The 13020-nt window shown below is 46.0% G+C and overlaps 1 pseudogene; it reads right to left on the reverse strand.

Moving 5' to 3' along the window:
- Window positions 1-256: 256 nt before the first annotated feature.
- LOC124648828 lies at window positions 257-1833 on the reverse strand (annotated as a pseudogene).
- Window positions 1834-13020: the final 11187 nt, after the last annotated feature.

Below are 13020 nucleotides of genomic sequence, written 5' to 3' on the forward strand. Positions count from 1 at the left end.
CCTTGTTGTATGAAAAACTAATATCCCAACGTTATTCACACGAAAACTATAAGAACAGAAAAGTTGTATACTGGAGATTACGCGAAGCCAAACCATTCTTAAATTACAGTATCAATTCACCTCCGCCGCGTTCACCTCTGCCGACTGGACTTCAGTACTTCACCCCTTTCTCTTCCTCCTCCGCCGTGTCATCATCGCCAATCCGACAATGCCGGAGCATTCGCTCTACTCTGAGGTGAATCTTCATCAAGAAAATTCAAATTTTCGTGAGCAATGGCACTCGAACGGTCGGGACAAGCAAGAGGTCGGAGCGCCGCCGGTCATGTCCAGCTCCCCGGGCTCCATCCCGTGCGGCGGCTCCCAGTCGAAGTGGTAGAGAAGGCTGGCGAGCACGAGCTCCATGTTGGCCAGTCCGAACGCCATTCCCGGGCACATCCGCCGTCCGGCCCCAAATGGTATGAACTCGAAGTCCATCCCCTTGAAGTCAACGGTACCACCCACGAACCTCTCCGGCAAGAACTCCTCGGGCCGCTCCCAGTACGCCGGGTCCCTGCCGATGGCCCACGCGTTGACGAGCACCATCGCGCCCGCTGGCACGTCGAAGCCGAGGACCTGGCACGGGCGCCGGCATTCCCGGGGAAGAAGCAACGGCCCCGGGGGGTGTAGGCGGAGCGCCTCCTTGATGACGAGGTCCAGGTACCGCAGACCGCCCAAGCTCTCCTCCACGACTTCGTTCTTTCCGTCGAGGACTCGCCGGAGCTCATCCTGCGCCCTGCGCATCACCCTCGGGTTCCTCATGAGCTCGGCCATGGCCCAGTGCATCACCGTGGACGATGTCTCGCTGCTCGCCATGAAGATGTCCTGTCCAAATTAATGCAGATAAAAGTAAATCAGTTTCACTCACTGTGATGGTTGTAAAGGGGATCTAGGGATGAGCTGCTTACGACGATCACGGTCTTGATATCTTCGTCCGTGAGCGGAGGATCGAGCTTCCCCTCTCTCTGGATCCTCAGGAGGACGTGGAGAAAGTCCTCATCGTCGTCGACGGCAGCGGCCATGCTGTTTTCTTGATGCTCCTGGATGATGGTGCCAATGAGCTCCATCATCTCCCGCCGCTCCCGCTTCATCTGGCGTGGCATCCGGCTGATGAGCAACGCCAGCCGCGATGAAGGGAAGAGGTCTGGTAGGCTCTGCGTCGGCGTGATCTTCATCCTCCGATCGAGCATCCGCAGAAACTCGTCGCGGCCCTTGAATCGGCTACCGATGACGGCGCGCACCGCTGAGTCCGCGACATAGGCGCCGATCAGCTCGCTCAGGTTCACCTGGGACGCCGACTGCGACGACAGCGTGCGGAGCAACCGTCCGACCTGACGCGGGCCTGAAGGACCTGACGCGGCGAGAGGTGAAGAGCTCGAGGGTGCAGATCCTGCGGAGCTGCCGCCAGGCCTTGCCATAGGGCGCCATTACAAGGCCCGGGCTGTCGCCTAGGAGGAACTTCCCCATCGGGTTCATGGGCCGCGACGCGAACGCGAGGTCCTGGGTCTTCATGATCTCCCGTGCAGCGTCCGCCGAGCAGGCGACGACGACACGGATCTCGCAGAGACGGAGCAGCATGAGTGGACCGTAGCGGCGCGACAGGTCCCGCATCGCGCGGTGCGGGAGCGCGCGGGCGACGTGGTGCAGGTGGCCGATGACGGGTAGATCCCACGGGGACGGTGGCGGTCGGATGCCTGCCTCATACCGACGCGAAGGGCGGATGAAGTAGAGCAAGGGGACGATGATGACGAGAGGAAGGAAGAGCAGGGAGAGAGGAACTAGCTCAAGCTCAGCCATGACTCTCGATCTGGCGGCATCTCTCTGAGCTACCGCAGGGAGGTCCTTCGCACCCGTATTTACACTACACTAGTACACTCTATTATTTGTTTATACATAGATTTAATTTGTATTGTAATTTTTTCTATGTGAATAGGACACTGGCATTAAAAAAACAACGAACAGTACAAAGCACCTCAAGAAAAACGAAAACAGCCATATTTACCGAAATATATATTCTATTAACAATCTATTTAAATATGTGTATTTCTTTAGATTATATCTTTTAAACAAGCCTAAAAAGATTTGTTTCGACAAAATTCAAAGTTTTAATTATGAAACACATTAAAAATCATGTTACACAATGAAACTCAATAAAATTCGATACAAAAAATTGTGTCTCCAAATTAGACTCCAATACAACTACCAAAATATTTCTAACTTAGATAAACCAAATATCAAACATAGTGGAACAAATTGTTTCGGATGAAATATCATTAAGTTTCACCAAGTTTTATCATGTTTTGGAAGTCGATTTTCTAAAATTATCAAAATATATTCAATATTGGTCTCATTTTAAAGCACCCTTCATTGGGAACTCAAATGTTCAAATGATTTCCAAATTAAATTTCTAGTTGAAAATCTGCATAGGTTTTAAATATATCACGTACTATTTACACATTATTTTTTTGTGTGTAGATCACATATTATCATACTTTTCGATGAAACTTCGTAGATACATAAAATACAACATAATATAGATCCATAATTTTAGTTTATATTATTATAAAAACTAAAAAATATTAAAAAAGTGAAGTGCACCTGCAACTGGCCTGTCATCCGCATAAAACTATACACCTAGCTGCGGGTTGTTGTGTAGGGTGCATGTGATCTCAACAACAGAGATGACAAAACACATGTTATCTTAACCTGACATGCTCTGCTAAATGGGCCCATCCATATAATATCCTGAGCAGATTAAAGATACTAGTAAACACCCTGCGAGCCATGGCCAATGCTTAATTCCTACTTTTAGTGGTTGAGTCAACTCCTTTCCACAGACTCGAGCATCTTCAGTTGCGTTCTCTAAAGGTATTTTGAGGTGCGTTGGGTATTTTTTCGTTTTCAGTCACGAGACGCTCCAAAGCCTTTTTCCATCTGATGTGGTTTAATACGGTGTTCGACGCCTCGAGCCCGTCCCCGGTTCACAGGGGACGCTCTGGGCGCGCCAGACACAACTAGAAGCGAGGCGAGAAGACGCGGGCCCGACGCATCAGCGACACACGAACGAAACGTCGCAGCTTTACCTTAATGGCGACGAAGGGGCAGGCAAGACGTCTGGTTGGTGCTGCGCAACCTCCACGCATCGCCAACATTCGCACGCACCGCGCGGTCCCGCTCTTACTTCCCGTCGCTTCTGGCCTCTTCCCGCTCTTTCTTCCCGCCTCTTCTCGCGATGCCAGCGCTATAAAAGGCCTCCCCCGCTCAATAAGGCACCACAGCCGCCGGCACCCCTTTCTCCACCGCAAGCACATCCCTCGTCGCATACAGACCACCTACGCAATGATGAACTGTGATGACCCACAAGTATAGGGGATCGCAACAGTCTTCGCGGGAAGTAAAACCCAATTTATTGATTCGACACAAGGGGAGACAAAGAATACTTGAAAGCCTTAACAACGGAGTTGTCAATTCAGCTGCACCTGGAAACGGACTTGCTCGCAAGAGTTTATCAGTAGTAACAGTTTATAGAAGTAGCAGTAGTGAAATAACAGCAGCAGAGTAACAGAGACAGCAGTAGTAATTTTAGTAAACAACAGGATTAAAATACTGTAGGCACAGGGATGGATGACGGGCGTTGCATGGATGAGAGAAACTCATGTAACAATCAAGCAGGACATTTGCAGATAATAATAAAACGGTGTCCAAGTACAAAGCAATCCATATGCATGTGTTCCGTATATAGTCGTACGTGCTCGCAATGAGAAACTTGCACAACATCTTTTGTCCTACCAGACCGGTGGCAGCTGTGTCTCTAGGGAATCTATCGGATATTAAGGTACTCCTTTTAATAGAGTACCGGAGCAAAGCATTAACACTCCGTGAACACATGTGATCCTCACATCACCGCCATCCCCTCCGGTTGTCCCGATTTCGTCACTTCGGGGCCTTTGGTTCCGGACGACGACATGTGTATACAACTTGCGTGTAAGATCATAAAACAATGCATATTATGATGAAACAATAACATGTTCAGATCTGAGATCATGGCACTCGGGCCCTAGTGACAAGCATTAAGCATAACAAGTTGCAACAATATCATCAAAGTACCAATTACGGACACTAGGCACTATACCCTAACAATCTTATGCTATTACATGACCAATCTCATCCAATCCCTACCATCCCCTTCAACCTACAAGCGGGGAATTACTCACACATGGATGGGGGAAGCATTGTTGGTCGATGGAGAGGCGTCGGTGGTGATGATGACGATGATCTCCTTTAATTCCCCGTCCCGGCGGAGTGCCAGAACGGAGTTTCTGGTCCCGAGACGGAGTTTTGCGACGGTGGCGGCGTACTGGGAGGTTTCTGGCGACTTCGACTTCTCGTCTCGCGTTTTTAGATCGAACCCTTTAAGTAGTCCAGAGGAGGGCGTCAGAGGGCAGCCGAGGGGGCCACACACTAGGGCGGCGCGCCCCCTTCCTGGGCCGCGCCGGCCTAGTGTCTGGGGGCCCTGGGCCTTCCCCAGGCTTGCCCTTCTGGCTCCGTGAGTCTTCTGGTAAAATAGGCCCTTTGGTATAAATTCCGAGGATTTTCCCGAAAGTTGAATTTCTGCACAAAAACAAGACACCAGAGCAATTCTGCTGAAAACAGCGTTAGTCCGTGTTAGTTGTATCCAAAATACACAAATTAGAGGCAAAACAATAGCAAAAGTGTTCGGGAAAGTAGATACGTTTTGAACGTATCAACTCCCCCAAGCTTAGCTTATTGCTTGTCCTCAAGCAATTCAGTTAACAACTAGGTGCGATAAAAGAACTTTCACGAACACATTAGCTCATATGATGTAAATATTCTCATGGTATGGCTAACACTTAGGCAGTTCATAATAGATACATGCAAATAAGATCATCTAATAGCTATGTCAATCATGGAAAGGTACCAACAATTAATAATAAGCATCATGAATCATGTCTATAAGCAGTATTGCAATGTTCATAAAAGAGTATGATAAAGTGGTATCTCGCTTTCCCATATTTGATCAGCAAAACATAAATGCTCATGCACCTCTGAAGTTCATAGAAAGACTAGAAATAGAGATTGTCAAAGATAAAAGCATCAAAGTTATACCACAATCAATCATATTTTGGGACAAGCATATTATACTAAGAATGACAGTTGTGCTCTCAAGAAAGTGCTCAAAGAAAGGATGGAGACACAACATGAAAGTAAAAGATTGACCCTTCGCAGAGGGAAGCATGGATTAACATGCGCTAGAGCTTTTCATTTTTAAAACAGGAGTAAAATTATTTTGAGAGGTGTTTGTTGTTGTCAACGAATGGTAATGGGTACACCAACTACCTCGCCAACCAGACTTTCAAGAGCGGCTCCCATGAAGGACGTTATTTCTACCAGCGAAAGTAGATCATCCCTCTTCTCTTTTGTTTACACATGTACTTTAGTTTTATTATGAGTGACACTCCCCCCAACCTTTGCTAACACAAGCCATGGCTAACCGAATCCTCGGGTGCCTTCCATCAATCTCAAACCATGGAGGAGTATCTATTTGCAAAATTAAGTTGCTTACTGATGAATCAGAGCAAAACATGTGAAGAGAATTATTAATGAAGTTTGATTAATCGGGACTAGGAACCCCGTTGCCAGCTCTTTTTGCAAAATTATTGGATAAGCGGATGTGCCACTAGTCCATTATGAAAGTCTGTCAAGAGTAAATGACAAGGTTGAAAGATAAACACCACATACTTCCTCATGAGCTATAAAACATTGACACAAATTGAGAAGCATTTTGAAGGTTTAAAGGTAGCGCATGAGAATTTACTTGGAATGGTTTTAAATGCCATGCATAGGTATTTATGGTGGACACTTTGGAACAACTTGGTTTTCAGGTGTTTGGAAGCACGAGCAGCGTTCCCGCTCAGTACAAGTGAAGGCTAGCGATAGACTGGGGAGCGACAATCAAGAGAGCAGTAACTGTCATAATCATGCTGACGGCAAAATAAATTAACGGAGGCATAAAAGTGATACCAGAACTCTGAAGCAAAGTAAATCATTGAGGCTTAATTGACTTTTGTTCAGTCATATGCATGCGTGAGCATGTGCCAAGTCGATTCAAATGAATTATTCAGAGGAGGATACCACAATGTCATACCTATTTATGAATAAAACAATGCAAGCAAACATCCATGACATGCTAATCATATTAATAAATTGGAGCTAAACATGAGAGATTCATGAACTACTAGACTTTCTTAAATGACATATACCTCACATGAATCAACTAAGCATGCTCACATGGATGAGTATATGTACAAAAATGAAAACAAATAGAGTTCATACCAGCCTCTCACCACAGTCGAATTGTCGTAGGTCGTCATTATTGCCTTTCACTTGTGTAGCTTGAATAATATGGAATGAAAACCACGCTCCAGCCACCGAAGACCATTGAACCCATAATGAACTTTACAAAACCAAAGAAGAATATCAAATATTTTTGGTGTTTTCGAATTAGAAACAAGAACAAAAAGAAACAAGCAAACAAAGCAAAATCTTTTTGGATTTTCTTATAGCAAACCAACGATAGCAAATAAAGCAAAATAAGAGCAAGAAACCAAAATAAACAAATGGTGAAGAGAAACAACAGAAATATTTTTGGTCTTTTTGTGTTTTAGGAAAGAAACAAAGCAAAAACAAGAAAATGAAAACTAGAAGAGTCACATAAACACAAAGCAGCAGGAATTCGTCAAACTTGACAACAGTACAGTAATCGATTTTTAAGAAATTCTCCGCTGCTCAAATAGAAAAGTGTTCAACTAATTAAAGTTAGATAACAACCTGGGGAACATGCACAAAAATTGGCTTCGCAAAATAACGTTCTGGCTATTTTTGAGAATTTTTTTAGTGATAGTCCAGAATCTGTTTTCAGGCAGCACTTCCCCAAATATTATCTCCCTCTCATTAGAAAACCACTTAAAGAAACTAAACAAGTATATACAAGTATCCAGCAACCATAATATGCAAAGAATGAGTGATGCTAGTATACCTCCCCCCAAGCTTAGGCTTTTGGCCTAAGTGGAGATCAACCCCAGCGAGGGTCGCTGTTCCACGCCGGTGGATCATACATGGCGTAGTCATAGTGAGGTCCCGATGCAGAAGAAAAGCGTGGAGGCTCCACATGCCCAAAATGTTGATGCGAAGAACTTGCTGCATCGGATGACGAGTCGAGGTGTTCCTCGGTCTCCTCCGTGTTGTCTCTTGCATGATGGCCTCCTCCCTCCATGTATGCATTCAATGCACCTTCCGTGACTGACCAATCCTCCCTGGAATCAAGGTTAAATAGAACAGGTGAAGGCAAAATTTTATCTTAACAGAATAGTCTTGATGACCCACACGTATAGGGGATCGCAACAGTCTTCGCGGGAAGTAAAACCCAATTTATTGATTCGACACAAGGGGAGACAAAGAATACTTGAAAGTCTTAACAGCGGAGTTGTCAATTCAGCCGCACTGAAACATACTTGCTCGCAAGAGTTTATCAAGTAGTGTCAGCTTTATAGCAAGAGCGATAGTGAAATAACAGCAGCAGAGTAACGAGACAAGCGGTAGTAATTTTAGTAAACAAGCAGGATTAAAATATCGTAGGCACGAGGATGGATGACCTGCGTTGCATGGATGAGAGAAACTCATGTAACAATCAAGCGAGGCATTTGCGAGATAATAATAAAACGGTGTCCAAGTACAAAGCAATCCATAGGCATGTGTTCCGTATATAGTCGTACGTGCTCGCAATGAGAAACTTGCACAACATCTTTTGTCCTACCAGCCGGTGGAAGCCGGGCCTCTAGGGAATCTACTGGATATTAAGGTACTCCTTTTAATAGAGTACCGGAGCAAATCATTAACACTCCGTGAACACATGTGATCCTCACATCACTACCATCCCCTCCGGTTGTCCCGATTTCTGTCACTTCGGGGCCTTTGGTTCCGGACAGCGACATGTGTATACAACTTGCAGGTAAGATCATAAAACAATGCATATTATGATGAAACAATAACATGTTCAGATCTGAGATCATGGCACTCGGGCCCTAGTGACAAGCATTAAGCATAACAAGTTGCAACAATATCATCAAAGTACCAATTACGGACACTAGGCACTATGCCCTAACAATCTTATGCTATTACATGACCAATCTCATCCAATCCCTACCATCCCCTTCAGCCTACAGCGGGGGAATTACTCACACATGGATGGGGGAAGCATTGCTGGTCGATGGAGAGGCGTCGGTGGTGATGATGGCGATGATCTCCTCCAATTCCCCGTCCCGGCGGATTGCCAGAACAGAGTTTCTGGTCCCGAGACAGAGTTTCGCGACGGTGGCGGCGTACTGGGAGGTTTCTGGCGACTTCGACTTCTCGTCTCGCATTTTTAGATCGAACCCTTTAAGTAGTCCAGAGGAGGGCGTCAGAGGGCAGCCGAGGGGGCCACACACTAGGGCGGCGCGCCCCCCTCCTGGGCCGCGCCGGCCTAGTGTCTGGGGGCCCTGGGCCTCCCCGGGCTTGCCCTTCCGGCTCCGTGAGTCTTCTCGGTAAAATAGGCCCTTTGGTATAAATTCCGAGGATTTTCCCGAAAGTTGAATTTCTGCACAAAAACAAGACACCAGAGCAATTCTGCTGAAAACAGCGTTAGTCCGTGTTAGTTGTATCCAAAATACACAAATTAGAGGCAAAACAATAGCAAAAGTGTTCGGGAAAGTAGATACGTTTTGGACGTATCAAACTGCGCCACCACCACTACGGTGACCCAGCATACCGCTACATGGTGTAGTACGCAAGTCATTGACATAACACAAGTGAAACACCGTTCCACTCGTATTACATCCCTCTGATTGGTACAACAGAAACATATACGAGTCCAAGGCATGTATATAGAAGTACACATGAACGGTCATAGTCCAAGGCACCACGGTCGACGATGTCTCGCTCGCTCGCTACGAAAATGTCCTGTACAGATTCAAAGAAGAGAAAATTTAATTAGTTTCACTCACTACGGCGACGTTTTGCAAATTGCAATTTACACGTGGATCTGGAGATGATCAGCTTAGTTCTTACGAGGATCACGGTCTTGATGTCGTCGTCCGTGAGCGGAGGATCCAGCTTCCCCTCTCCCTGGATCCTCAGGAGGATGTGGAGGAAGTCCTCGTCCTCGCCTGCGGCTCCGTCCTTGCTGCTCTCCTGATGCTCCTGGAGGATGGTGTCGATGAAATCCATCATCTCCCGCCGCTCCCGCTTCATCTGGCGCGGCATCCGGCTGACGAGCAGCACCAGCCGCGACGACGGGAAGAGGTCCGGCAGGCACTGCGCGGGGGCGATCTTGATCCTCCGCTCCAACATCCGCAGGAACGCATCGCGGTCCTTGAATCGGCTTCCGATGACGGCGCGCACCACCGAGTCCGCGACGTAGGTGCTGATCAGCTTGCTCAGGTTCACTTGCGACGACGACGACGACTGCGCCAGCGAGCGGAGCAGCCGCCCGACCTCCTCCTCGCGCACGTGCCTGAAGGACCTGACGCGGCGGGAGGTGAAGAGCTCGAGGGTGCAGATCCTGCGGAGCTGCCGCCAGGCCTCGCCGTAGGGAGCGATGATGTAACATCCCAAATTTCAATAAAAAGAAAGTTAGAAGATTCCAGAGAGCAAAATTTCAAACCAACAAAAACTTTTTTAAATTGCATATAGTGCCATGCATAGGACTTGTGCATTTGAGTGATATGCCATGATGATTGTTATTATGTGTATGTGCTATACCCTAAACCCTAATGTGATCATATGAAGATCACCAACCAAATAAATCAAAAAGAGAAAGAAATCAAATAAAAGAAAAACCCTAAAACCGTCACATATGGCTTATGCCATTTTTATAAATTTTGACCCTAGACCATTTTGGTCTTCACCATTAGTTGAACAATGTTACTAAACACTTATTACAACTTTTGGAATCAAATAAACACAAATCAAATGAATTTCAAACTCAAATTTGGATCACATATGATAATGGTCAAATCTGCCATTTTTAGTCTGATCACTACTTTGAGCCCTTGCAATTCAAATTTCCCAAACTAAACTTTGCCAACTCTTTGCACCTCATCCAAGAGCACATCATGAACACTTTTTGTAAAGATCACCATGCCAAATTCCTTTCAGATCAAATACTATGCTCATCCAAAGTTGCAACTTTTTATTAAGTGGAACATTCTCACACTTAGCAATTTTTTGCAAATCTTTGAATTTAACAATTACACCACCACCTCTCATCTTCTCTGGTCATTTATAACTCAACCAAACACACACAATCCAATTCTTGCAACCATTTGAATTCACTCAAATTTGGACAAATTTGCAAATTGCAAATATGGAACTATTACACACTATTTCAAATAGTGATCTACACCACCCTAACCTAACCTAAACTACACTATCTGGTTCCCTTGTCCCCTCTCACACTAAATGCCCCATAGTAACCCTAAGGAGAAAGGGATGGCAAGCTAGGGCATGGCCATGCCGGCCATGGCGCCACCCCGACAAGCCACCTCTCTTCTCCCTTCTCCCTCTCACTGGCCCTGGTGCCAAACGTCGCCACCACACTCTCCTACACCTCCCTAGACAAACCACGGTCCAGCTCGACGCCGACCATCACCGGAGATCGCGCGCCAAGATCGGCCAGCATGCCGCTCGCGTCGCGCGTGGACGCTCCACAGACCACCCTGGCCACGCGCCGTTCCACCAGCACGAGCAAGCCCTGGCCCCTCTCTCAATGCGTTGAGCCTCGCTGCGCCACCACGACGCCACCAGACACGCGCGGAACCGAGACCCTGGACCGCCGCCGCCGGAGACGATGACAAGATCCCGTGAACGCCGCCCGCAGACACGGAAGCAATGCGAGCGCCACATACGCCGCCCGACCGTGCCGTCACCACCATTAGCTTCGCCTGGACGAGGAGAACGTCACTGCACCGTTGCCTAGCCCAACAGCTCGTCGGAATCGCCGCGAGCATGTCGCCCTCGACCCTGCCCCGCAGCACCCCAAACCCTCTATAAATACCGAGTTCCCCGAAGCAATCTGAGCACACCACCAGCTTCTCCTCCCATCCCTGCTTCTCCACGACCAAACCCCACACCCAATTGACGCCGGAGCTGCCCCAATTTGACGATCGGAGCCGCCAGTACCCGGAGATCGCCGCCGTCGATTGGAGCTTCCCCACGCCTCGCCACTGCTACAGGCTGCTTCGCCGTCGTCTACCACTTCCTCGCGCACACTGCCAACCCTCGCCGGACCCCTGGTTAGCTCTCCGACCCCCTAGGCTCGCCAGAGAAGCTACGGCATCTCGTCGGAGACGACGATGCACGTGAGCGTCCGATGCTCATCTAATCCTACGCCCCACGTTAAATCATACCGTTTCGGGTTTTATGACTCGCTGACGAGTGGCCCCCATGCTGTCAGCAAGCCCACGCGTCTGTGGACCGTGGTGGGCTGGGCAGGCCGTTCGTTTGAATCTGGCCCGTTAGAAATTTTCCCGCCGGCCCGATTAATTCAAAATCCGTTTAATTAATTCAAATCAAATTCAATACTGAACCCCACTTTGAAAATCCATAGAATCTGTTTCGCCTGGCAAAATTTAACAAATTTGATATTGTTGGAAAGCTATGAAAAATTTCTACAATATGCCACTGGTCCCATCTCAAGATTAGTTGTAGAATTAATCTGATAAAAAGAAGAAGGCAGGGACTTTTCCATATTCAAATAATTTTTAAAAATCAACCAAAATAGATATTAAGTTAATTCCAACTCCAATAGCTCACATTTGACTTACACTAATTGTTTCTGCAAGAAAATGGTGTGGTCACTTTGCATGGTCATGCCCTAGTTTAATTATGGACAATATGGCTAGTTTATTTAAGTGATATTGTCCAAAACTATTATGCAAATCATATGAAGTAGTTTACTTCATTCAAATCTTGTCCCAAATGAATTCATGTGATGTTTGGACCCCTGGTCAAACTCTCTTATATGAATTACTTGGAGATTTAAATCATTTGTAGAATTATTAAATGATATGAGGTGGTCTACCTCATTTAAATCATTTTCTCAAATGATGATAATGAATGTTTGACTTAGGTCAATATAAATTCATGCATGATTGTTTGAGAAATTAAATCTTAAGAAGATTTCAATGAGAGGAAATTATTCCTCAAGAACCCTATGGAAACTATCATTTACATATTAAATAAAAGGAAACTATTTCTCCTCAAGCAACACAACCAATGCACCCTAATTAGATTAATTGTGTGCTTAGAATAGTTTGTGTGAATATATGTGATGTATGGAATAGCCATTGAATTAGTTGAGTGATTATACTCGTATTTCAAATTTAGACGCTAGCACCGGAGAATACCCGGAGGAAGAAGGTTGCTACCAAGAAGAGGAGGAGGAAAACTTTGAGAACTACCAAGGAAAGCTAATATTCTTGCAAAGTGCAAAGCCCTTTGGGGCAAGGCACCATAGTCTTACCTTTTCTTATCATAAGCCTATCCCAAGTTTCTCCATTACAAGTTTTACTTGTTGTTTTCCAAGAGTTCCTTTTATAGTTAACTTTGGTCAAAGTAAAGAAGTTTACTAGAGTAGTAAAGTTAGTCTCAATCAAGCAAAGCAAGATAGCACCCCTCATGATTTAGAGCTAGTGCTAATGATTAAAACTTGACTACTCTAGATGGGAACATGTGACTTTGAACTGAATTTTTGAAACCTTGGAATGATGAATCATTTCATTGAATGAACTTTGAAGGTGAATGTGAACAAGAGAAGATGGTGATTTTTCATAAAAATGATATTGGTTTGAATGCGATACCTTTCCAATATTGAGTACCCCCACAATACCTGATTATGGGTAGGGCTTAACCGGAAGTTTATGTATC

The sequence above is a fragment of the Lolium rigidum genome, chromosome 4 (genome assembly GCF_022539505.1).
Source record: "Lolium rigidum isolate FL_2022 chromosome 4, APGP_CSIRO_Lrig_0.1, whole genome shotgun sequence".
In the NCBI taxonomy this organism is placed as follows: Eukaryota; Viridiplantae; Streptophyta; class Magnoliopsida; order Poales; family Poaceae; genus Lolium; species Lolium rigidum.